Raw genomic sequence first — 24,000 nt, 5'->3', positions numbered from 1 at the left:
CCAAGCACTTAGTACAGTGCTTTGTACATAGTAAGTGCTCAATGAATACAATTGAATGAATGAATAAATAATAATTATGGTACTTGTTAAGCACTTACTATGTGCCAAGCAGAAACAAGTAGATACAAGCTAACCAGATTGGACACAGTTCCTGTCTCACATAGGGCTCACAGTCTAAGTAGGAGGAAGTAAGGTTTAATCTCCATTTTACAGATGGGGTAATTGAGGTATAGGAGAGATAAATGATTTCCCAAGGTCACACATGCGGCAGAGCCAGGGACAGAAACCAGGCCCACTGACTCCCAGGCCTGTGCTCTTTCTATTAAGCCAAACTGCTTCTACATACCTTACTTTCTTCAAGTGAAAAATGGGGTTAGTAGCACTTAATACAGTGCTTTGCACACAGTAGGTGCTCAATAAATACAACTGAATGAAATGGGGATTCAGTACCTGTTCTCCCATCTACTTAGCCTGTGGCCCCTTTGTGACAGGGACTGTGTCTGACCTGATTTTCTTACACAATAATAATAATAATAATAATGGCATTTATTAAGTGCTTACTATGTGCAAAGCACTGTTCTAAGTGCTGGGGAGGTTACAAGGTGATCAGGTTGTCCCACATGGGGTTCACAGTATTAATTCCCATTTTAAAGATGAGGGAACTGAGGCCCAGAGAAGCGGCTTGCCCAAAGTCACACAGCTGACAATTGGCAGAACTGGGATTTGAACCCATGACCTCTGACTCCAAAGCTCAGGCTCTTTCCACTGAGCCACTCTGCTTCTGATATGACTACCTTGAATGGGCCCTGGGGCTGAGCAGTGTCTGGCCCAGAGTGAGGACCAAAGCGTTACCGTGGCCATGACCCCGCCCTCCCTTTGCGGTCGGCCTGCCGGCCCCTCACCTCTATCCCAGCCTTTGTTCAGTGTGTGGTACATAGAAAGCACTTAACTAATACCACAATTACTATAATTATTAGCCGGAATCTCACTATAAAAAGAATGCTTTGGAAGCCTGGGCGTCTCACAGCTCTGATTTAGCTGAAGAATGAATTCCCCGTTGTCTTCCTGAAGCTCATTTTCTCCCTAGGTTCTTTAGAATTTTACTTCAAGTTAGGATCACCAAGTATCTATTCTTGAAAAGGTGCAAAGTTCTTCCATATGGCAATTACTGCTTATTGTAGATGGAAGTTTCTAATGGGTTTGAGTTGTAGATCTATCTATACATTGTACGTAGACTATAAAGATTTATTCTGTTGTGATATTGCATTCATTCATGCTTTCATTCAATCGTATTCATTGAGCGCTTACTGTGTGCTGAACACTGTATTAAGCGCTTGGAAAATACAATTCGACAATAAATAGCAACAATCTCTGCCCACAATGGGCTTACAGTGTAGAGTGTGGGGAGACAGACATCAGATCAAGTAAACAGGCATCAATATAAATAAATTCATTCATTCATTCATTCAATCAATCGTATTTATTGATCACTTACTGTGTGCAGAGCACTGTACTAAGTGCTTGGGAAGTACAAGTTGGCAACATATAGAGAAGGTCCCTACCCAACAGTGGGCTCACAGTCTAGAAGGGGGAGACAAACAAAACATATTAACAAAATAAAATAGTAAATATGTACAAGTAAAATAGAGTAATAAATCTGTACAAACATATATACAGGTGCTGTGGGGGAGGGGAAGGAGGTAGGGCAGGGGGATGGGGAGGGGGAGAAGAATGGGGGGGCTCAGGCTGGGAAGGCCTCCTGGAGGAGGTGAGCTCTCAATAGGGCTTTGAAGGGAGGAAAGAGAGCTAGCTTGGCGGATGTGCAGAGGGAGGGCATTCCAGGCCAGGGGGAGGACATGGGCTGGGGGTCAACGGCGGGACAGGCAAGAACGAGGTACAGTGAGAATCATATATTATAATATGCAATTATATTATATAAATATATCATATATTATATTACGTAATATACATTGTATAGAATTATTTCACTTTCACAAGAACTTAGTTCAGTGTTCTGTGCACAGTAAGTGCTCAGTAAATACAACTGATATAGATGTATAAACTGGTGTCGTGTGATGTGCTGTATACAAATTTTTCAAAACCTGATGTTAATCGTCAATTAATCCTCTGTTCCAGGAGAAGGGTCTTAACCACAAAGGATAGGAATTGTTTTAACTGAGTATCTCTCCTTTTGCCTCTGTCCCTGAGAATCTCCATTAGTTCCTTTGCCTAGAACCATGTCCGATTCCCATATGAGTATTGTCTCCAGGCTTCAGAAATATCCTTATTACTATTACTATTTCTACTATCTCTACTACCAATCTTCTATGTTTTCCCTAATCCTAAGCCTTTCCCCCCTCCATCATGTCCTCTTGTTTCCGATGCTATGCTTACTGTTGCTACAGGGCAAGGATTGTTATTTTCTCTTCACGTGCCAAGCTTTCTTGGTTGCCACAGTGCTTTGGTTGTCCAGTTTGATTGATTGATTGATGACAAATCATTTGTCCTAGCTCAGTTTTGGGCCACATAGAGTTCAGTCTCCCAAGCCCCAAGCATTTCACCTGCTACTGAAGAAGTGTCTTATGGGGCTGGGCCAATGGGGTAGGAGCAGTCTGCCTTGAGCATACCTGATCAAGATATTACCTGGAATTTTCAAGCTGCTTTTCTTAGTACGTACTCACCAGGAACATATCAATGAATTCACCAATCAGTGGTACCTATTGAGCACTTACTGTGTGCAGAGCTCTGTACTAAACATTTGGGAAAGTACAATGAAATAGAAGTGGAAGGTGAGAGCCACATGACAGCTACACAATACCAAATGCAGACCTAAAAAGATCAGACTAGGTCAGAGGAGAAGGAACGTGTCTTGCTTCTATTGTTCTCTCTCAGCCACTTAGTGCAGAGTTCAACTCTCAGTAGGTGCTCAATAAATGCTATGGAGAATTTGATTGATTGATCGATCCAAAGGCCAGATTTAGTTTGCAGTCGCTGTTCATTTCTGAAGAAAAAGATTCTTCCTCTCATTCATACTGATTCAGTTTCCTACCTCACGTGGACCCATCTTGAATGTTCAGTCAGACTAATCAATCATATTTGTTGACTGCTTACTGTGTGCAGGCACTTTACTAAGCACTTGGGAGAGTACAACACAATAATGTAACAGACACATTCCCTGCCTACAAAGAGCTTCAATCTAGAGTGGGGTGACAGACATTATTATAAATAAATCATGGATATGGACATTAAATGTTGTGGGGTTAGGAGGAGGCCTCTATCAGTATGCCCTACACAGACCGTGGAATCCCAGTGGTTTGGAGCATAAGATTCTGCCTGTCCTCCTTAAATGGGCCATCCTCTCTATTTGGGCTAGTCTTTGCCCTTCTTTCACAGATCAAAATTGCTTAGATTATTAACCCATTTTTCCGAGTTTGGCCTCCCTCCTGCCTAGAAAGTGGGAACAATGAAAAGTTTTGCTGTTTCTTGAGGGAAATTTAAATTACACAGCGTGTCTAGCTCCTGTATCCAAAATAATTTGGGAAGCACAATCTAGAATTCTGTTCACTTATCCCTGATATTTTCAGCATTTACAGCATTGCTAGAAAGCATTCGCTATTGGGACAGTATATTTGACATGTCTATCAAATTGGCATTTAAATTTTCAGTTGGAAGTTGCATTTCAGGGCTACAAATTTCATTTTCATGCAAGAAGGAAAGAAAATGCCAAGGAGTGACCATATATGAAGACATCCATGTCTTCATTTTTGGGTACAGTCTAGAGACGAGCTCACAGTCTACAGTCTCTCCTATCTTCCTTGGGGATAGGATGACATCTAGGATGTAAAATGGGGACTAAGACTGTGAGCCCCACGTGGGACAACCTGATCACCTTGTAACCTTCCCAGCGCTTAGAACAGTGCTTTGCACATAGTAAGAGCTTAATAAATGCCATTATTATTATTATTATTATTATCTTGGACAGTAGGCACTAGGGAAGACACTTTGTATATACTTATGATGATGTTGAAGGTAAATGTGCTCTATCTTCTGAACTGCAAACATAATTGACTTGACCTTTCTCCTGACCCCCACCTTTTTCAGTGGACAAATAAAAGAAAAATTAAGGTAAATAAGCAGGTAATTCAGGTAAAACACCAGCTTCCAACAGAATTAGCCAGATATATAAAGTAAAACTATGGATATTTGATTAGCTTAGCCGAATAGTTATCTTAATTCTTCAGCACATCTTTGAAAGAGATAAACAGTCACTGTTAGGTCTCACTAAATCTTTCACAATATATAAAAAAAGAATCTGTTTGAATGAAGGACCTAATATAATGCTTTGCACACATTAGGTGATCCATAAATTCTATTGATATAGACACTGATTATTACAGGATTGTTTGCTGAACTGTTTAGTACTTATTCAGACAGCTTCGACACTTGGATATTATTTTATGAACTCCATTTCTTATTCTTTCAATTTTTATTAATTCATTCCATACTTTCCAAAATTGTGTTCATATTTTTTCTCCTGCTTCTAGATTTGTGGGTAGAAATTATGTCTGGATCCTCTTCCTCAATTAATACTGTTGGCGTAAGCGCTTAACAAATACCATCATCAGAGCACAGGCCTGGAGTCAGAAGGTCATGGGTTCTAATTCTGGCTCTGCCACTTGTCTGCTGTGTGACCTTGGGCTAGTCACTTTACTTCTCTGTGTCTCAGTTACTTCTGTAAAATGGGTATTGAGACCATGACCCCCACATGGGACAGGGACAGTGTCCAACCCGATTTATTTGTATCCACCTCAGTGCTTAGTACAGTGCCTGGCACATAGTAAGTGCTCAAAGACCATAATTATTATTATTATTATTATCTATTAAGTATTTACTGTGTGCAGAGCAGTGTACTAAGCACTTGGGAGAAGGCAATTTAGTAGAGTAGGTAGACAGGATCTCTGCCCACAAGGAGCTTAAACTGGTCTTTCTCAGTGGTTCAGTTCAGTCCTCTGCACACAGTAGGTGTTCAATAAATTTTACTGAGTGCATGAATTAAGTGATGTTTTCCACATTTGTCATTTGGAATTCACTAGTAATAATAATATTGGTTAAATGCTTATTATATTCTATTTATTCTGATGGTATTGACACCTGTCTACTTGTTTTGTTTTGTTGTCTGTCTCCCCCTTCTAGACTGTGAGCCCTTTGTTGGGTAGGGACCATTTCTATATGTTGCCTATTTGTACTTCCCAAGCACTTAGTACAGTGCTCTGCACAAAGTAAGTGCTCAATAAATATGATTGAATGAATGAATATGCCAAACAATATTAAACAACTAGGGTAAACACAAGATAATCAGGTCCCACAAGGGGCCCACAGTCTAAGCAGGACAGAGAATAGGTTTTGAAGGCCCAGTTTGAAGATAAAAGAACTGAGGCACAGAGAAATTAAGTGACTTGCCCAAAGTCACACCACAGGTAAGTGGTGGAACCAGAATTAGAACACAGGTCCTCTGGCTCCCAGGTCCTTGCTTTTTCCGCTAGGCTAAGCATCTGTCACAATCAATGGGCTGGAATTAATCCAAGAGATACACTGGCATGGAAAAAATACAACACCAGCAGTATAATAGTAATGGTAGTTTTTTGAGGCCCTATGTAGTGCAATGCCCTCGGGATAGTACAACCGGGAAGGAAGGAGGGAAGGAAACCAGCTTCTGTCTTATTCCCACCCCCCCCAATGGAAAGGAGCCCATTGATATTTCCGCCTTGTACTAGTGAGAGAGAAGAAAAGAGATGCACCTAATAGCATTAGTTTTGTCATGATTATTTGGTATTTCGACCATGATTTTAAATGAAAAGAGTTAGAGACTCTTGAGGTTTTATCTAGGAGATTTTTCTATATTCATCGCTAGGAAAAAACACAAAGTAGCAATTAGAAACTCCTCTCAGTAGCAGAAAAAATTGATTGAAAAGTGGTAGAGCACATCCACCAGGCATTCTTGTCTCAACTGTAAGCTATAAAAATTAAAATACTTTTTGTGAAACAATTTGGACAGTCTTAAATCATGAAAACCCCAGGGTGGATATGTGAAATTGTATTGAACACACATATTGAACACACACACACACACACACACACACAAATATCCTTATTCATTCATTCAATTGTATTTATTGAGTGCTTACTGTGTGCAGAGCGCTGTACTAAGTGCTTGGGAAGTACAAGTTGGCAACATATAGAGACGGTCCCTAACCAACAGTGGGCTCACAGTCTAGAAGGGGGAGACAGAGAACAAAACAAAACATATTAACCAAATAAAATAAATAGAAAAAATATGTACAAATAAAATAGAGTAATAAATACGTACAAACATATACATATATACAGGTACTGTGGGGAGGGGAAGGAGGTAAGGTGGAGGGGATGCGGAGGGGAGGAGGGGGAGAGGAAGGAGGGCACTCAGCCTGTTAAGGCCTCCTGGAGGAGGTGAGCTCTCAGTAGGGCTTTGAAGGGAGGAAGAGAGCTAGCTTGGCGGATTTGCGGAGGGAGGGCATTCCAGGCCAGGGGGATGACGTGGGCTGGGGGTCGACGGCGGGACAGGCGAGAACGAGGCACGGTGAGAAGATTAGCAGCAGAGGAGTGGAGGGTGCGGGCTGGACTGTAGAAGGAGAGAAGGGAGAGAAGGTAGGTGGGAGCGAGGTGATGGAGAGCCTTGAAGCCGAGTGTGAGGACTTATCTGCCTACTTGCATAGGAGTTAGCTTAGAATGTCACTTGCTTGTTTTTCACTTCCTAAACATTTAGTACTGGGTGCATTACACCGAGTGGGCATCCCCAAAATACTTCTAGTATTACTAGAGGAGTGAGAGGCAACCCACAAGACTGAAAACTCCTGAGGGTAAGGATCAGATTTATTAATTTTTTTGTGTGGTATTGGTTCAGTACTTATGTGCCAGGCACTGTTCTAAGCTCTAGGGTAGAGACAAGGTAATCCACTTGGACACAGTCCAAGACAGTCCCCTCTCTCAGCCCACATTACATATGTCCATAATTTATTTTATTTATTTATATTGATATCTGTATCCATCTTTAGGTGGTAAGCTTACACTGGGCAGGGAATGTGTCCACCAACTTAGTTATACTGTTTTCTCTCCAGTACTTAGTACAGTGTTCTGCACACATTAAGTGCTCAGTAACTACAACTGATTAACTATTGAACCTCATGAGGATAAAGACTGTGTTCAACCTGATTATCTTGTACCTACTCCAGAACACAGTACAGTGTTTGGCACATAGTAAGTGCTTAACAAGACTCATTATTATGATCATCATAGGGATGGTGGTTTGGGCCGTGTCATTCTCATTCTCTTATTGCTGTCAATCATATTTCCTCTTGGACAGAGTGCAACAAATGAGTTGACAGAGGTGTGGCACACTATGAAGCATATGCCAGATTTTTGTACCCAGAACCCATTTATGGCTGAAGTGATGGCAGCACAGCTTCTAGATGTAAGCTTGTTGTGGTCAGGGAATGTGTCTATTTATTGTTGTGCTGTCCTAAGCACTTAGTACAGTGCTTTGCACACAGTAAGCACTGAGTAAATATGATTGAATGAATGAACCTAGGCCCAGGAGGCCATCCCCTTAGTAGCCACTGCAGTCTCCACTGCCGGCATGAGCCAGCTATTTTCTAGGAATCCTGCTGGGTCTGACCACCTTGGGGAGTGGCCTATTTTGTTCTTGGGGCATTATTTGGTGAATGCCTCTACCTTTTGGCTGTTACACTCCCCAATCACTGGGAAGCATTGGTCAGATTTGGGGGAAGACAGGCTTCTATTGTTCAGCCCCTATGGAGCATTGTGGTCTTTTCATGTTTTCCCATTTGAAGGAGTTACATTGGGGGAAAATGAAATATTCATATGACACGGTGAAGCTTCCTGGACTGGAGAGTGTGATTTCTTTGCCAAAGAAAACAAGTGGCTCCTATAGAATACTTAGCTGACCAGAAATATGGAATAGGCGCTACCTGTGTTTTTAAATCCCTCTTATATTAGGTTTCTTTCCCAACCAAAGTGAAATGTGAACTACTACTTTAAGGCCTCACCCAGAATTAATCAGTTCCAGGTGTATTGAAAACCACTGATTTCTTCAGACAGGAACAAAAAGAATCCCCTTTGAGAAGCTTGTTAGTGGGAGGAAAGATACTAAGCTGAGAGTTTGCTGCTTCAGTTAGTTCCTATGGCAAAGGTATTCATGTTGTGCTTAAACTATGAAGCTTGAAAGGGATAACTTATGCAAAGAACTTTGCATAGTGGGATGAATGCACTGAAGACCTTGTAAAGAAGGTTGTTTGAATTACATGTATGTTAAACAGTTTCAGAAGACCTGTTCCTATTTGAGATTTTTGCACAATAAAACCTCAATTGCACTTTTGACTACTGAGCTGAGTCTTTTAACTTGCTTTTTCAAAAATAATAAATCCCGCTAATGATGTCTGCGCAGCACTGTCACACACTGACATAGTCTATTTCTTCAACCCAGTGTCATTAAAAGATGCAACTTATTTATGATGATTAATAATAATGAAATATGCATGAAGAAATAAATTATACAAATACCGAATAGTACATATCAAGGATGGGTACAAATTGCCACACACTGATTACCTACAGGCCACTACAAACAACAGGTAGCATAACATTTATTTTCTGCTGATTATCCCTCCAGGATCTTTCCTGAACTCTGCTGTATGAAGGAGGAAGTTTGGAAAAGGAATTCAGTGTGAAAAAAATTTAACAATTATGATTTTGTTAAATGATCTTCTAGATGTCCCTTTTCCTTCACATGCCATTTATTTTTCAGCCCAGCAAAGTCCACCAGCAAAGGGGTCAAACCAGAACCTTGGCCCTGCTGACCAAGGATTCGTCCAACTACTCCTGGTGCTTTTCTTAAACAATAATGATAACAATAACAATAGCAATAATAATAATAATAATAATAATAATAATAATGGCATTTCAGTGCTTACTATGTGCCAAGCACTGTTCTAAGCACTGGGGAGGGATACAAGGTAGTTCGGTATCAACCCATTTGGGGATTTACAGGTTGAGCCACAAAGAGGAGACTGCAGGGAGGGTATCATGGCAGAGCGCTTGGTGGATGGAAAATGGGGTCAGGATGAAATTGAACCTGTGAATGTTCAGTTTGGCTAAATTCCATCAACTTCTATGCTATTTCAAAAGAGATTTCTTCCAAATCCTCATTTTAACATATGCCATGCCTATGGATTCCAACTCAGTACTTTACACTTGTTTCTGCCAGAACACATGTTTTAACCACACGTTTTGGATATAACGCAGTGACAGAATTAGGGAACATTTTTCCAACAATGAGAATCTGTCTGAATTCATTGCAACTGGGGCCAGATTACCACAGGGGCTTATGGGATGTAAGCTTTGGCTCTCGGGCTCAAGAAGGCCCCTGGGAATCAGAAGCCCCACCCTCCTGCATTATGCTACTGCTATAAGGAAGCCAGCTAAACTACTGTCCCGTCTGGTAGCACTAAAATTAATGATTCCACAGCCAATTTAGGCCTCCACCTTCACTCCCCACCCACTCTGTGTCTCCACTGGAATCTTTTTTTTAAAAAAAAACAATATTTGTTACATACTAACTGAGCTATATACAAGGTAATCATGTTGCCCCCAGGTCCACCATCTTCTTTCCATCTGGTTCCCTCCAGTGGATTATTTCTTCACTTCCAAGCCCCCAAGTTTCCTGAATGGGACAGGGCTGGGGCTCAGGAGCAGGTGGCTGGGGAAGCTCAGGAATTTGGTCAGTCATGAGCAATGCAACTACATCCCCTTGAGTTTCTGCTCCGGAGTCAACCTCACCAGTGGAGTGCTTTGTCCCATTTGGCTCAGGCTACCTTGACAGTGGATTGATAAAACAGCAAGCCAAAAGCACAATCAGTCACTGCTCTGACCAAGAACCATGCTCTGGGACTTAACAAGAAGACTTCCAGAGAGACTGTGTAAGATTGAACATCACAGCTCTAGACTCTGCTTCCCGCATGCCCTGGGCCCCACAGACTGCCTGTGAGGACTTAAGCTGCTGTTGACCATGCCCTGGCCCTCTCCCCTGGACAGTTGCATGACTCAATCAATCAATCAATCGTATTTATTGAGCGCTTACTGTGTTCAGAACATTGTACTAAGCCCTTGGGAAGTACAAGTTGGCAACATATAGAGACAGTCCCTACCCAACAGTGGGCTCACAGCCTAAAAGGGGGAGACAGAGAACAAAACCAAACATAGTAACAAAATAAATAAATAGAATACATATGTACAAGTAAAATAGAGTAATAAATATGTACAAACATATGGGTACCTGTAGCCCTGCCATTGCAGATCTCATGCTGACTCCCTGAGATCCCACCCTGGCTCTCCACCACATCACCAGAGAACTGCCATCATGACTTGCTTTCTGACACACCAGCAGGACAGAGAAAAACAGCCACATTACCTAAACAACACCTCGAGAAGTCTGGGAAGGTGACAGGCTGTAGCGCTTACTGTGGCTGCAGTTGTGGCCGTGGGTGCCGAGTCACGAGGAGCCTGGGATTCTGCTCCCATAACCAGAGTACCCTACTCAACTTTGTTTTTGTCTTTCTGATGTCTTAGGGTTTTGTTCCATCTCTTCTTATGAATCCATCACCAGTCCCCTCTCCTTTTTATTTTTAGATTGTGAGTCCCCAGCAAGCCAGTGACAGTGTCTAATTCCCACCTATGATTTTTTTCTCAGCACTTACAGTAGTGTTGTGCACACACTAAGCACTTAATAAATACTATTATGACTACTACCATTCAGTGGGTGGAAAGCCCCTTTGCATCCTAACATCTCTCCCTATGTCTTGGACTGTAACTTGGCAGGGATTCTGTCTGGCCTAATGATGATGATGATGATGATATTTGTTAAGCACTTACTATGTGCCAAGCACTGTTCTAAGTGCTGGGTTAGATACAAGGTAATTAGGTTGTCCCACATAGGGCTCACAGTCCTCATCCCCATTTTACAGATGAGGTAAATGAGGCACAGAGAAGTTAAGTGATTTGCCCAAAGTCACACAGCTGGTAGGTGGCTTCCTGTAGCCACCCAGCTATGAAGTGTTTAGTACATCACAGATGTTTCATAAATTCCATAACTAGCCACACACACAACATACTGCAGCATTTTCTGACTACCATTAGCAGGAACCAGAGAAGGCAAATTCCATTCCCTGTACCAGTAGCAGAGATGACTGGACACCCAGAGTTTTCAAACCCAAATCAAGGTGTGGTTAATGCCTTCCCAAAGTGAACCCCCAAACAGTTTTCTCTGGCCCTTGTTCTAAGAGCTGATATTATATGGGACAACCAACTGCTCATTTCATCATCTATTCAGATTTTCACCTGCTCACAATGTCATAATACATTTTTATTTTAAGTGCCTACCATTCAGCTCAACATCTAGCCATAGCATTCTCCAAGAGAGTTCTCATCCCGGCTCTGCCACTTATTTACTGTGTGACCTTGGGCAACTTATTTAACCTCTCTGTGCCTCAGTTTTCTCACCTGCAAAATAGGGATTCAATACCTGTTCTCCCTCCAACTTAGACAGTGAGCCCCATGTGGAACCTGATTATCTTGTATCTACCCCAGTGCTTAGTAAAGTGCTGACACAGTAAGTGCTTAACAAATACCACATTTATCATAATGATGATGATGGTGATGATGATTACAAGGTTCTGGGTGATGTGCTTACATGCACAGTACAGTGCATTACACACTAAGTGCTTGATAAATTTGATTGAATACAATTAAATGATCTATATTCACTTTAATTCAAAGCTTTCCCACTCTCTGCTCCCTGCCAAAATAATTTTTGAAGGCTATGATAATTTGATGGGTGCACCATTATGTAGCTGTTTAACATTTTGTTGGAAAATCAGGAAACATTTCTGAGCTTTACATCAAGCTCATTATTCCAATTTGGCATGGATGAGCAAACACATGTTATTCTCAAGGGCAGTGTCTCCCTGCTCACATCACCAATGTCGAGGCAAGAGAAACTGGATAGAACATCTACCTCTTTGTTTGCCCCAAATCCAGGAAAATGAGATATCTGTGCTTGTGAATGCTCCAGCTGGATTGGTTTCTTAGGTTAGTTTTTCATGTCCTCTTTTAAACCCACCTCTTCCAGGAAGAAGAGTCAATCAGTTAATCACATTTATTGAGTTCTTACTGGGTACAAAGCACTGTACTAAGCACCTGGGAGAGTACAATATAATGGAACTGGAAGACATGCTCCCTGCCCACATGGACCTTATGGCTTAGAGGAAGATGAAGAACCCAACTGATACCCTTCGCTCCTGGTTAGATCTTTCCAGCAAGCACTTTAGGCACTTATGTAAACATTGATTCACATACTCCTTTTATTTAGTCATACATTCAGTGATTCATTTTAGCCATACTCTGGCTGCTGCCTGGTGAATGTGTATTTTTTTTTCTTCTGCTCCCTCTGCATGTACACAATTCATATTTGCCCCTGCCGCCTATCTGTAATATATTCTAATATGAGTCTCCCTGCAGACTGTAAGCTCCTTCTGGACTGGGAACATGCCTACCAGCTCTGTTGTACCTTCCCAAGTGCCTAATACAGTAGTCTGCACACAGTAAGCACTCAGCAAATACCACTGACAGATTGATTGGTTGATTGCCTGCCTCTACAATCCACCACTACAAAAAACTGCAGTTACCTATAACTCCTCTGGCATCACCTTGCTATTTGTAGTGATTTTACACCTTTCTCACCTTCACACTCTCTTTCTCCTCCTTCACAGTGATCAACAGTGGAATTTATTGAGCCCTTACTGTGTGTGGAGTACTGAACTAAGCTCTTGGAAGGGTACAATGCACAGAAGTAGTAGGTTGTGTTCCCTGCCCACAATGAGTTTTCAGTTTAGAGGTTGGGCAGACTCAAGCTGATCCAATTGTAATCAAGAGATCTGATCTCACCTTACTCACTTTACCTGAAAGTGTGCTCACAGAACATAGCCAGAAAACAGCAGAGATGAAAAGCCTATAATAACATTACACAAGGAGGATGGAACAGTCTCTGTATGAGAAGGGATTGCAATTGTTAGAATGCTTCAGTCAGGAAAAGGTGCAGGCTGAGAAGGGTCTCAGTGGAAGTTTATAAAGGCATGATGGATGGGGACAGAGAGAGAGCACAGATTTGTTTTTCATCCAATCTCTCTGAATCAAGATGAGGGGAACCCCTCAAAGCTGGAAGTTGGCAGGCTCAAAGCAAACAAAACCAAGCAATTCTTCACACAGCAGGGAGAAACATATGGGATTCATCCCACAAGAAACTGCAACTGGAATTGTCAGCCGGTTCCAGAGGAGTGTGGACAAATTCATTGATGAACATTCTAGGTTGGCCTACGTCGTGAATCACTTGAGGGAAAGTTAGAAATATAGAAGGGAAAGTTACAGAAATTGGACAATCAGTCCCTAACAAAGGTGAGTATTTGTTCCAGCATTCTAGTTACACAGTCAGAGAAAAAGACCTGGGCTGGAAGGACTATTAGTCTAATCCAGTTTTAATGTTGTTGATGGGCTTTTTGGCTGTTCACTTTTGTCATATTAATCCACAATCAATCAGGGGTATTTACTGAGTGCTTACTGTATATAGAACACTGAATCAAGCACTTGGGAGAATAAGTTAAATGGTGAGTTGACATTAATCTGGTGAATTTGACCCATTAAAAATCCCAACTGGATAATTGAAGACAAAAATTTCCTTCAGTGGGATGTCTCATGGGTCAAGCTAAGCAGACCACTGGTTAAGTTACTCGTTCTTTTCTGCTGTGTTAACCCATTCTTTGAGTCCTGCCAACAACGTCTAAGGAAATTCCCTAAAAGTAGAGAAACAGTTCTGGAAAAATTGGATCAAGATACCATCATTTCCCATTTTCCCTTTGTCATTTTCCTAGTCTTTCCAAGGCAGCAGGGTCTAAAACTGGTCTCCAGGGCTTGACGATATTCTGTGAGGACTTTGGAGACTTTTGCTCCGGGTGGAGCTGTAAGAAACAGAGAGGGTCAAAGAAGACCACATGTTAAATGGATGTAGTTTGACACTTCTGCCTGCCAAATTGAGACATCGTAGACGGGGATAAGTGTCTCGAGTCTGCAGTAGAAGTGGCAATACAGTCAACACTGGGGGTGACATCAAACTGCACCTCAATGGGAAAACAGCAAACCTGGCATAACAGGAAATACAGCCAACTATGGCACCCTCTGGTACTTAGGATGGGGATGCTGGGACCTTACTAACCTGACCTTTCCTCTTCTTCCACTCCCTTCTGCATCCCTCTTCCTTGCTCCCTTGATTCATCCCCCGCTCTTCCCGCCCCATTGCACTTGTGTACAGAACTGTAATTCGTTTATTTATATTGATATCTGCCTCCCCATCTAGACTGCAAACTCGTGTAGGCAGGAAATGTGCCTGTTTGTTATTTTGTGCTCACCCAAGTAGTTAGTACAGTGTTCTACATAAAGTAATTGTTCAATAAATATGATTGACTCACTGATTGACTGACCTGGTCTGACTATTTTGTGTAAATAGACATTATCTTTCCCTAAGCACTCTCTGATTGTGTTAGCTGAGAGTGTACTCTACTCTTTGGAAACATCACTAAGGGAGACAGTGTGCTACAGCCTGGCCTAATGGAAAAAAGCCCAGCACTGTGAGTTTGGAGACTTAGGTTCTAAACCCAGCTCTGTCACTTGCTTGCTGAATTACCTTGAGCAAGTCATTTCATTTCTCTGTATCTCAGTTTCTTCATCTGAAAAAGGAGGATGAAGTGCCTCTTCTTCCTCTCACTTAGGTTGTGCGTTCGAGGTGGGATAGGGATTACATCTGATCTAATTGTGTTGTAGCTTCCTCAGAGATTGGAACATAGGAAACACTGAATAAATATCACAACTTCCTTATAAACAGACTGGGTACATGATGAGCTGTTATTATCACGGGACAGTTAGGCCTTTTGGTGGGTTTGGTGATAGTTCTCTTCTCACCTTCTCACCTGGAATGCCTCTCCCATTAAAAGCTTTGCCAAATCCCACCCCTTCCCTCCTTCAAAGTCCTTCTGAAAAGTCACCCTCTTAAGAGGCCTCCCCTAATTAGTCCTCCAATTTTACCAGAAATATCATTCTGTCACTTATCTCAACACCCTTAGAGTCACTTGTTCATTTATTTGTCACTGATTTATTTATTTACATTTATCTATATTTTCCTATTATATTGACCAATTGATCCCTGGGATCTCAACTGCTTAAGGGGAAAGGAAATCATCTTACACTTCTTCTCTAAGTCCCCTTTGGCTGCAATGCAGTAAGTCCTCAGTTATCCTGGGGATAATGATACTAAGCTGATGTTCAAGATTCAGAAGAAAGTCATCACCTCAGTGAAAACCTCTCAAACACCTCAAGGATAGAAACTGAAAAGTTGGGCCGTCAATCTTCCCTCCAGAACCAGGTAACACTTTCTCTCCCCCATCCTTTCAGTCTCACAAGCCCATAACCTTGATGTTATCCTTGACTCCCCTCACTCATTCAACAAACATATTCAGTCCATCACTAAATCCTGTCAGTCCCAACTTCACAGCATCACCAAAATTCCCCCTTTCCTCTCAATCCAAACTGCTGCCACTGCTACCAGCCTATTCCACCTGGATTATTGCATCATCCTCCCTACTGACCTTCCAGCCTCCTGTCTCTCCCCACTCCAGTCCATGCTTCACTCTGCTGCCCAGATCACTTTTCTACTAAAATGTCCAGGATGTTTCCTCACTCCTCAAAATCTCCAGTGGTTGCCCCCCAACCTCCACATTTAAAAAAAAAAAACTCCTCACTATTGGCTTTAAAGCATTTAATCACCTTGCCCCCTCCTACCTCACCTCACTACTCTCCATCCACAACACAGTCTGAACTCTTCAGTCCTCTAATGCTAACCTTCTCACTATTTCTCGATCTCATCTACCTCACCATGACCCCTAACCCATGTCTTGCCTCAGGCCTGGAACCTAACCCTTCCTTCTCAAATCTGACAGACAATTACTCTCCCCTCCTTCAAAGCCTTATTGAAAGCACACCTCCACCAAGAGTCCTTCCCTAAGCCCCCCTTTCCTCTTCTCCCATTCCCTTCTGCATCACCCTGACTTGCTCCCTTTGTTCTTCCCCATCCCAGCCCCACAGCACTTATGTGCATAGCTGCAATTCAATTACTTTTACATTTTTACTTACATTTTTCAATGCCTATCTCTCCACTTATAGACTGTAAGCTCATTTTGGGCAGGGAATGTGTCGGTTCATTGTTGCACTGTATTCTCTCAAGTGCTTAGTATAGTGCTTTGCACACAGTAAGCACTCAATAAATACAATTGAGTGAATGAATTAATTAATCCCCTACAAGCCCACGTCAAATTTCTCTGAGGCCAGATGAAAGGATGGAGCTTATCTAGTCATTATGTCTGGAAACCAAACGTTTCCAGATGGCAGGATGGTAATATCCTGTGTGATCTGATGTGATCTCTAGGGATAGCGGTCCATACAATAATAATAATAATAATAATAATAATGGCATTTATTAAGCACTTACTATGTGCAAAGCACTGTTCTAAGTGCTGGGGACATTACAAGGTGATGAGGTTGTCCCACAGGGGGCTCACAGTCAATCCCCATTTTACAGATGAGGTAACTGAGACACAGAGAAGTTAAGTGACTTCCCCAAAGTCACACAGCTGACAATTGTCAGAGACAGGATTTGAACCCATGACCACTGACTTTCCACTGAGCCACGTGGCAGTTGGTCACCTAAATTCTGACCTCAGTTCCTTCACTCTGGAAAAGAAAAGGCAACCCTCTTCACCATCCCTCCTCTCTCCCCTGCACTTGGGTTTGTACCCCATAAGCACTTTTGATACCACTTCAACCACGCAGCACTTACATGCATCTCCTTTTAATCTGTTTCTTCCCATACCTGTAATCCATTTTTAAATTCATTTTCCCATCTAGATTATTAGCTCCTTGAGAGCAAGGATCATTTCTGCTAACTATTGTGAATTGTACTCTCCCAAGCACTTACTACAGTGCTCTGCATATAGTGAGCTTTCCCAAACACTGACTGGTTGAGTGATCATCCTGCTGGCCACTAGGCAAATGTCCACATTCTAATTTTGTCTCATCTGCATCTCATAAGATAGGAACATAGTATGGATTTGGGGGAGATCAAATATAGGGCTGTAAAAGTACCCACACCCCTCTCCTGCCCAAACTTTCCAGGGTGTCTAAATTTCACCTCTCCCAGTTGTCCTGAGCCTGATTTTCTCTCTCTATTTTTTAACAGTATTTGTTAAGCACTTACTATGTGCCAGGCACTGATTGCAAGCTAATCAGGTTGGACAGGGTCCCTGTCTCACCTGGGGCTCACAGTCTTAATCCCCATTTTACAGATGAGGTAACTGAGGCACAGCTAAGTTAAGTGACTTGTCCAAGGTCACACAGCAAACTAGTGGAAGAGCTGGGATCAGAACCCAGGTCCTTCTGACTCTCAAGCCTGTGTTCTCTCCACTAGGCCATACTGATTCTCCTCTTCATTCCCCGCAGGACTAGAAAAGTCAGCTTCCTGTCTGATCCAACTGGAAGTATGTATAGTTGGACCTGTTAGCAGTTAGTAGTGTTCCCAGTACAATGAAAGAATGTGTCTTCTAGTCTTAAAATGTGGTCATGTTATAGTGGGCATCTTCTTTCAACCAAAAGAGTAGACCAATCCTGCCTCTAGGGTGACTCACTGAGAAGCAGCAAGGCATGGTGGATAGAGCATGGGCGTGGGAGTAGAAACATCATGGGTTCTAATCCCAGCTTTGTCACTTGCCTGCTCTATGATGTTGGGCAAGTCACTTCACTTCTCGGTACCTCAGTTACCTCATCTGTAAAATGAGGATTGAGACTGTGAGCCCCATATGAGACAGAAACTGCGTTTGACCTGACCTGCTTGTATACTCCACAGAGCTTAGTACAGTGCCTACCACATAGTAGCGGTTGACAAAAACCACAATTAATTAATCGATTCATTATATTGTCCACAGCCCTTTCACTTCTCTCAGCACAGAGACAGAGGAGAACAAAAGACCCCTTGATGATCCTTGTCTACCACATTAGTAAGCTGAACAAATCTGATATTAGGGCACTTTAAATCTTATTCTAAATCCTGCCTAATCACCAGTCTCCCCCACAATCATGTGATTGTTAATTGTATCCTTAAAGTCATTGAATTCTTAATTTAAAAGGAGAGGAGATTGTTTTGTACTTGGGAAAAGTGATGAACAATCCCTTCTAAGCATGTAAACAGGGTAGCTATCCACTTTTTATTTACTATTCATTCCCAAACAAAAATCATTACTGTTCATAGACAGTCTTGTTAAAAGGAATAAAGGATCGTTTTATAACAAGGGAATTATAATTAATGTTTTCCTTAACAAACGGTAAATTAATTACACTAATTAATACCCATCATCTTTGGTCTGCCTTGTTACATATGTTTACAACCCATCTTCTCACGGCTTTTTTTGATGTGGCAAACTGAGGACTTTTTCAACAGGATTAGGGTTTGAAGTGTGCTTTGACTTGATAAAAGCAACATCTAAAACACTTCAGAATAGAAAACCCTAAATGTCTGTGAGACAGTCTCAAAAACCCTGAGTGTCAGTGGGGGAGTGCATTTTACTGTAGACGTTTTGTATGGTTTCCATGCATTAGAGGAAACACTGACCTCCCGATGAAAGCTATCCTTGTTACAGGAATGTTCATGAGTATCCATGGATTTGTGCTGCTTATACAGCAGGATAACTAGCACTTATCCTTCCAGACTGTGAGCCCATTGTTGGGTAGGGACCGTCTCTATATGTTGCAAATTTGTACTTCCCAAGCGCTTAGTACAGTGCTCTGCACACAGTAAGCGCTCAATAAATACAATTGAATGAATTAATGAATCTGTAATGTATTTATTTATATCAATGTCTCCCTCCTGCTCTACACTGTGAGTTCATTGTGGGCAGAGAATATGGCTGTTATATTGTTGTACTGTATTCTCCCAAGCACTTAGTACAACACTCTGCACAGTCTTCTGGATAGAGCATGGAACTGGGAGTCAGAAGGTCAGGGGTTCTAATTCCATCTCCACCACTCGTCTGCTGTGTGACCTCTGGCAAGTCATTTCACTACTCTGTGCCTCAGTTACCTCAGCTTTAAAATGGGGATTGAGACCATAAGCCCCACATGGGAAAGGCCTGCATCCTACCTGATTTCCTTGTATCCACTCCAGCACTTTGTACAGTGCCTGGCACATAGTAAGCACTCCAAAATTGTCATCATTATTATTATGCACTCAATATATACAATTGACTTACTGACTAACCGACTGAATGAAAACTGTCTACAAAAGAAATTAAATGTTGAGATCTGCATGTAAAGCAGATACAACCAATGTAACAAGATCAACAAGCTTAAAGTTTATTTATTGTGTCACTCAAATAAGATGCTCTCAAAAATACTATCATTGTCATTTACCAAAAAAAAAAGTGCATGGCAGTTGTTTTTGTTTGTTTTTTTAAATGAGATTTCCCAAATGTTTTTCTTTAGGGCAAGGCATTTCATCTTGGGGAACTCCCTCTCCTCTCACTGTCTGTTTTCACACACTTCAACTCCAGTACTTCCCAGAAGTCGTATAATGTAATGTCATCTCTAGCACTCCCTCCCCAAAGCCTCCCTCCGGATGACTGGGAAGACAACAAGCATTCTCCATTACAACACCTTTATTCAGCTCCTAGAAATAGGCCCACCAAAGGGTTAACCATTTGTGGTCAAAACCGCTTAGCTCAACTGAGAGACTCAATTTCACGCGCTGTTATCTCCAAGTTTGGTTTAAGCCACTGCTGGGTGGACTCAGAGCCTGAATAGCAGGAGTAGAGTTTCCTGTAGGGAAAACTAGACAACCCAACACACGTCTCCCATTTACTCAGCATAATCCCTGGTGGCATGAAATACTAAAATAAACTCTCATTCTCGTACTGCACACACAATTGTATTTATTGAACTCTTACTGTGGGCAAAGCACCATACTAAGCACTTGGGAAAGTACAATATGACGATATAACAGACGCATTCCCTGCCCACAGTGAGCATACAGTCTAGAGGAGGAGACAGACAGTAATGCAGATGAATAGAATTATGGATATGTACATAAATGTAGTGGGGCTGGGACAAAGGATGAATAAAGGGAGCAAGGCAGGGTGAAGCAGAAGGAAGTGGGGGAAGAGGAAAGGAGGACTTAATCAGGTAAGGTCTCTTGGAGGAGATATGTCTTCAAAAAGGCTATGAAGCAAGGGAGAGTAATTGTCTGTAATTTTTACCACTACAGCAGTTGTAGCATTTATTGAGCATCCACTGGGACACATCATGTACAACTTCCAAGCCCTCAGCATGGTGCTCTGCTCACAGTGAGCACTTAATAAATGCCATTCATTAAGTGACTGATTACACACAGTGTGTTCCATAATGTGAGTCCTCCATTGGCCTTTTCAACCCTGCGTGCACTCATTCATAGATGAATTTCACTATCAGAGGTGCCTTCTTTGAGGACTTGGACATGAACACACACAAATGAACACATACATACATACTGAATTCCTTATCTTCCCTCACAAACCCTGCCCTCTCCCTGACTTTCCCATCACTGTTGATGGCACTACCATCCTTCCCATCTCACAAGCCCGCAACCTTGGTGTCATCCTCTGCTCTGCTCTCTCGTTCACGCCTCACATCCAATCCGTCACCAAAAACTGCCGCTCTCACCTCCGCAACATCGCCAAGATCTGCCCTTTCCTCTCCATCCAAACCACTACCCTGCTGGTTCAATCTCTCATCCTATCCCAAATGGATTACTGCATCAGCCTCCTCTCTGATTTCCCATCCTCCTGTCTCTCCCCACTTCAATCTATACTTCACACCGCTGCCCGGATCATCTTTGTGCAGAAATGCTCCGGGCATGTTACTCCCCCTCCTCAAAAATCTCCAGTGGTTACCAATCAACCTACACATCAGGCAAAAACTCCTCAATCTCAGCTTCAAGGCTCTCCATCACCTCGCCCCCTCCTACCTCACCTCCCTTTTTTCCTTCTACAGCCCAACCCGCACCTGCCACTCTTCTGCCACTAACCTCCTCACTGTGCCTTGTTCTCACCTGCCTCATCGTCGACCCCGGGCCCACATCTTCCCCCTGGCCTGGAATGCCCTCCCTCCACACATCTGCCAAGCTAGCTCTCTTCCTCCCTTCAAAGCCCTACTGAGAGCTCACCTCCTCCAGGAGACCTTCCCAGATTGAGCCCCCCCCATTCCTCTCCCTCTCCCCATCCCCCCACCCTACCTCCTTCCCCTCCCCACAGCATCTGTATATATGTTTGTACAGATTATTACTCTATTTTACTTGTACATATTTACTATTCTATTTATTTTATTTTGTTAATATGCTTTATTTTGCTGTCTGTCTCCCCCTTCTAGACTGTTGGGTAGGGACCATCTCTATATGTTGCCAACTTACACTTCCCAAGCGCTTAGTACAGTGCTCTGCACACAATATGATTGAATACATGCACATATATGCTTCCTTGTGCACGTTTGTGTTAAATATGTGAGTAAGGAGAGGATGTCTGCATGGGGAAGGTTTCTTGGGAAGTAGTATGGCTTAATGGAAATAGCATGGGCTTGGGAGTCAGAGGATCTGGGTTCTAATCCAAGCTCTGAAAATCTACCTGCTGTGATCTTGGGCAAGTCAGTTGACTTTTCAGTGCCTCAGTTTCCACATCTGTAAATTCAATTCCAGTTCTTCCTCCTACTTAGATTGTGAGCCCAGTGAGGGATCTGGGTTATGTCCAAACTAATTACCTTGTATCTACCCAAGTGCTTGGCACATAGTAAGCACTTGACAAATAATAATAATAATAATGATGATGGCATTTATTAAGCACTTACTATGTGCAAAGCACTGTTCTAAGCACTGGGGAGGTAACAAGGTGGTCGGGTTGTCCCATGGGGGGCTCACAGTCTTAATCCCCATTTTACAGATGAGGTAACTGAGGCACAGAGAAGTTAATTGACTTGCCCAAAGTCACACAGCTGACAATTGGCGGAGCTGGGATTTGAACCCATGACTTCTGACTCCAAAGCCTCTTTCCACTGAGCCATGCTGCTTCCCAGCCACGACCATTATATTATGGTTATGTGGATCAGTGTGTGTGCTCTGTGAGGGTTGGAACATTTATGTACATATATCTATTCCTCTTGTGAATGTATGTTTGAATTTCTCTGTGTGTTAAGTTTGTCTGTTCCCTTAGTTCTTTTTTGTTCCCTCCTCTCTTTGATCCTTTTCTTTTCTAGCCTTCTCCTTCACTCTGTCTTTCTCTTTTCTTCAATTTTTCTGTTTTTCCTGTCTTTTAAGCCCCGCCCCCTGGAGGTTTTGCCTCTTTTCCTTGCCCCAACCTCTCCACTGGCACACTGAACAAGTCCCTGCAGACCACTCTCTTTTACTGAAAGATCAACTAAACATACAACAGGAGGAAAGTATCAAATCTGCTTTAATCTCCCATTAGCAAAAACTGGGTTTCGGTGATTTACCATAAAGGATGGGCAAACATCATTGCACAAATTGTCCCATCTAAGGACCTGTTTTGCAAAATAAGGGAAACTTCATTTCTTCAAATCGGAAAAAAAACCTCAACAAAACTTAGGCACAGGGTTTCGGATACAAAACCAGCTCCTTAGAGATTTCACAATCAATTTTTCTTCACGTGTAACTTGCCAAGTATAATTCCCCAAGTATCTTCAACACTTTCTAAGTTGTTTCATACAGAATCAGATCTGACTGTGAATTGCTTTATGCCTCAATACATGGCGTGGAGCATTTGCTTTTTGGTCCTTGCTTAACGGGGTAAAAATGCATTAGGATGTAATGGAATCTCACATTACATTTTCTAGGGTACAAACCATTATATTTTAAGTGTTAAAAACAAATCATGGAACTAAGCAACTGAAAGTTGAAGATTGAAGCAATTAATCCTGATTTTATGCTTTTCAGCTATCCTCTTCTGTTGGGGCATAATATTGATGACACAGCTGTCGAAGGCAACAGCAGGATTCCCTTAGTTGAAGAAGATATAGAGGGTCTATTTAAGGGGAAGAGCTTTAGGCCACTAGGTAGATCATGGGAGATATATTAACACCAATTGGAGTCAGAGTTCTAAATGATACTTTGGTTGTGGATCAAACAAAACCCGGGAGAAAGTGACCCTATTTTTTGAAGTACAAAGTATAGTGGACAGCAAGGACAAAAGGCTAAGCCTCTGGGGGTCATATTGATGGATGAGATGACTGCCGTTAAGTCAGTTAGTCACCCACCCTGTCAACCAGTAAACCAAAATGCCAGTAGGTCAGTCAGTGAAACAGACAGTCAGTTGACCAATCACAGTCAGTCATTCAGTCAAACAATCCATCAGTCAACTAGTCAGCCAACATTCCAGTTAGCCAATTAATTGGTTAGTCACCCTATCAGCAAGATAGACTTTTAGTCAATTGGTAATTCAGTAAGTTGGCCAATAATTTAGTCAACCAGAATGCCAATTTGTCAGTCAGTATGCTTGTCAGTTAGCCACCTAGTCAGTCAGTCAACCCATCAGCAACCAATCAGCCATCCATCAATCAGTTTACCAAACAATCAGTCAACAAAGCATCCATCTGACCAATTCTGGCACCAAGTCTATTGCATTTTCCCACTGGAAAATTCCAGTTTTTAATAGTATTTGTTAAGGCTCACTATGTGTTAAACACTGTTCTAAATATGCATGAGAC

Source organism: Tachyglossus aculeatus, chromosome 10 (genome assembly GCF_015852505.1).
Source record: "Tachyglossus aculeatus isolate mTacAcu1 chromosome 10, mTacAcu1.pri, whole genome shotgun sequence".
Classification (NCBI taxonomy): domain Eukaryota; kingdom Metazoa; phylum Chordata; class Mammalia; order Monotremata; family Tachyglossidae; genus Tachyglossus; species Tachyglossus aculeatus.
The sequence above is the reverse complement of the archived record's forward strand: the minus strand, read 5'-3'. Positions refer to the sequence as shown.